The sequence below is a fragment of the Magallana gigas genome, chromosome 2 (genome assembly GCF_963853765.1).
Source record: "Magallana gigas chromosome 2, xbMagGiga1.1, whole genome shotgun sequence".
NCBI classification, from domain to species: domain Eukaryota; kingdom Metazoa; phylum Mollusca; class Bivalvia; order Ostreida; family Ostreidae; genus Magallana; species Magallana gigas.
This window is the reverse complement of record NC_088854.1, coordinates 4851366-4855945: the sequence shown is the minus strand read 5'-3', so window position 1 is coordinate 4855945 and position 4580 is coordinate 4851366.

Sequence of the window (4580 nt, the reverse complement as noted above, 5' to 3'; positions counted from 1 at the left end):
ATAAGGAATTCGGAAAAACGGTGTACAATCGAGGGTCAGCGATTTTATAACAATTGTTGTTATCTAGCTGAAACCAGATCAAAGATGTTTTTGATACTGGTTGAGTTTTTTGTGGATAATATACAATTGATCCACGACTTATGAATATAGTTTAACAAACACGTCAGCTGACAGTAGGATACATTTATTCAAACATGTTTTAACAATATTTCATATCATGTTGTAAAGTGTGTTTATTCACCGTCTTGCAGGCGTCTGTAGTATGTACAATCCCGGACTTGCAGGATGTTTATCTCGTTGAGGCCAAATCGCTATAAAATGCCACATGGAAACAAATTTCCAACACAGTAGCGATCTTTTGGTATACTGTATATTGGTTCCATCAATTTAATGCATTACAGGACATTTATTAGTTCAATCCTACACGAAAAATAAGGAATTCGGAATATTGGGGTGTACAATCGAGGTTCAGCGTTTTTGTAGCAATCTCCAGCTTAAACCAGATCAGAGGTGTTTTTGATACTGGTTGACTCTATTTGTGGATATTATACGATTGAACCACGACTTATGAACATAGTTTAACAAACAAGTCAGCTGACAGTAGGATAAAATGAATGCAACATGTTTTTCACAATATTTCATATCATGTTGTAAAGTGTGTTTATTCACCGTCTTGCAGGCGTATGTAGTATGTATGTACAATCCCGGACTTGCAAGCTGTTTTTCTCGTTGAAACAAAATCGCTATAAAATGCCACATGCAAACAAATTTCCGACACAATAGCGCTCCTATGGTATGCTTTATATTGGTTTCATTAACAATAGCCCACTTTTGATGCAATACAGGACAATTAATAGTTTAATTCTACGCAAAAATATAAGTAATTCGGAATAACGGTGTACAATCGAGGTTCAGCGTTTTTGTAACAATTGTTGTTATCTAGCTTAAACCAGATCAGAGATGTTTTGATACTGGTTGAGTCTGCTTGTAAATATTATACAATTGACCACGACTTTTGAACATAAGTTTAACAAACAAGTCAGCTGACAGTAGGATAAAATAAATGCAACATGTTTTAACAATATTTCATATCATGTTGTAAAGTGTGTTTATTCACCGTCTTGCAGGCGTCTGTAGTGTGTACAATCCCGGACTTGCAAGCTGCTTGTCTTGTTGAGACCAAATCGCTGTAAAATGCCACATGCAAACAAATTTTCAACACAGAAGCGCTCCTATGGTATACTTTATATTGGTTCCATAAACAATAGCCCACATTTGATTCAATACAGGACATTAATTAGTTTAATCCTACACTAAAATATAAGGAATTTGGAATAACGGTTTACAATCGATGTTCAGCGTTTTTGTAACAATTGTTGTTATTTAGCTGAAACCAGATCAAAACTTTTTATGTGTTCTGTTTACAGATTCCATGCATTAAAGGGCAAAACATGCTCAAAAGCAAAAACACTTATCATAAGCATTTAATAAGTGTCTTACCTTCAACTAATACTGTTATCCAATGCTTAAGCGCTTCCTTACAATATTTTCCAATCTTAGTAAAATCAAGTTCATGTGCCCTTTTTAAGTCACTTACAAATCATGTTAATTATGTGAACAACGGACGTATGTTGTATGTTCAATACAACCTCAAATATTAAATATTTCATGTTGTGACCGTTGACTTGTTCTCAAAAGCCTTTTAACTTACCAAATGTCAACCTAGGGTACTAATGTTTGACTACTGTGATCCATTCGGTACACTTTATCAATAGCTTTGTGTTCAAAATTGTGACTACTGTGATCCATTCGGTATTCAATATCAATAGCTTAGACACTAAAGTATGACTTATGTGATCCGTTCAGTACAGTGTATCAAAAGCTAAGGGTACTAATGTGTGAGTACTGTTATCCATTCAGTAAACTGTATTTTATAGTCAATGGTACTTTTGTGTGACTTGTTCGATCAATTCAGTACACTGGTATCAATAACTTAGGTAGTAATTTGTGACAACTATGATCCATTCAGTACACTGTTTCAATAACCTAAGGTACTAATGTGTGACTACTGTGATCCACTTAGTAATCAATATCAATAGCTTAGGAACTAATGTGTGACTATTGTGATCCGTTCAGTACAATGTATCAAAAGCTAAGGGTACTAATCTGTGACTGCTTTGATCCATTCAGTACACTGTATTAGTAGCCTAGGGTACCAAATTGTGACTACTATGATCCATTCAGTACATTGTTTCAATAGCTTAGGGTACTAAAGTGTGACTACTGTTATCCATTCAGTACTGAGTACTATATCAATAGTCCAGGGTACGTATGTGCAAATGCTCCGATCCATTCAGTACACCGTATCAATAGCCTAGGATACTAATGTTTGATTACTGTGACCATTCAGTCCACTTTATCAATATCTTAGGGTACTAGTTTGTGACTTTTGGGATCCATTCAGTACAAACCCTGTGACAAAGAATTTTTTTAACAGGTCTTGCACGTCGTGACGTCATAATAAGACACGTAGTATGTGATGTACGTCATTAATTTGTCTAACAATTCCGAGTATATTCCCGATTTATCTTGCTGAAATTATTTCCGCTAGTATTGTTTGAAATATTTTCAGTTCAAAATGTCAACAACAACAAAAATGGACGTTTACCTTAGCGATTTCCTTGCAGGTTGTTTCACATGCAATTATTGGAATCTATGGAAATTTGCTGGAAAAGTGGAAATACACCTTACCTTCATATGGATATTTTATATCGCTCTGATTTATATGTTCTCTCTTGTACAGTAGTTTAATGGTAGCATTTATGTTAATGATGCAACTTCTTATCAAATGAAACCAACTTTACACAGTCCCAGCGACTATATGTAGCTTTATTGACAAGTGACTGAAAGTCTTTGACCAATGGCTGGAGTTGGCTACTATTTTAGACTATATTGAAGGGATCTATATAAAAATATTGAAAAATGATAAAAAATTAAATCAACATATGAGATTTTTCTTTATCAAATAGTACCGGTGTTGTATAGCAGTTTTTCCCCCATAGTAGCTTTTCCCCCCGGAAAACCTACTATATAGTATCCTTTCCCCCCGGGGGGGAAAGCTACTATATAGTAGCTTTTCCCCCATAATAGGGTTTCTCCCTAACGTTTTTGGTTCAGATTTTATAAAAAATATTTATGGAAATCCAGTAAGGATTAAAATCAATGTTTCTACACTCCCAGGTTTCATACATGTATATCTGCATTCATCTGTACAGGTTAAGTTTCGTTTTGCTGATTTATTATCTTTATAGACAATGCTGAAAGTTGAACATGTGTGTAATGGAATTACACTTAGAACTTAATTTAGGTAATTTATTGAAAAAAGTTTTACAAGTTATACACTTATATGCATAATTCTGTGTTCTGAAATTGTATAAAAGGAGAATGTTTTAAGAATTTCTTGATAAATCTATCAGACTGTTTGTCTGTTTGTGAAAATTTCATCCAGGCTAAACCTCTGTTTTAGAGAAATTGTGTTTCCAATGTTTCAGAGCCTGATTTTTTTAAATCCTATTATAATAATTATAGTGCATATTTTTTAGGGTCCAATGTCTCATAAACTAGAGATGACCATATCACCATATTTTTATAGTGGCAGTGGTTTACCACTTGAAGATGACTCTGAAAATAGGGGCCCTTGATGTTTCAGGGCCCGATGTTTAAACCCCCAATATAAGGATTGAATAGTGTTCTATAAGTGGGGACCCGAATCTCAAATTCTAGAGATGACCAATTAACCATATTTTCACAGTGATAGTGGTATACTACTAGTAGATGACACCGAAAATTTAAGCCCCCATGCAGGGTAGGAACCTTTGTTGTTTTTGAGCCCGATGTTTGAAATCCAATTATAAAGAATATGTATTTTTTAGTGCTCCATATCTCAAAAACTATAGATGACCACATGAACATATTTTTACGATCATTTAAAAGTAAAAACATCATTTAAAAATACACAATCACTCATATATTTCTTTATTAAAATGATTGAAAATTACGTTTAATTCTGCTGCTTTTTTTTAAATTTACGAACAAAATCTTTTAAAAAGGTACGCGGGTAAAATTCATTATTCTTCAAAACATTTAATCAATTCATAAGATGACTAATGATATAAAAAATAATTAGATAAATAAATCAATGAACTTTTATTCATAAAAGGAGAAACCGAAAATCAAAAATAAATAACCAACCTAAGCGCGCGCATATACGTCTTTTTTTACTTGTTAGTTGATTAGAAGAACAAGCTTATATTTTAAAAAAAGTCAGCTCATCACAATATATGTGTTGGTTGTTTTTGGGGTTTTTTGTTTGTTTTGTTTTTTTAATTACCCTTGTTTAATTGTTCGAAGAAATAATATGGTACACAAGTAAATCTTTATTGCAAAAATATGAAACAAAATAGTATAAATTTTTAAGGTGACTGAATCGTATATCTTGATTTATATGGCATCGTTTTCAAAATTTTATATTTATAAATCACGTTGCAAACTTAAAAGTGGAAAAATTAGCAAATAGTGAG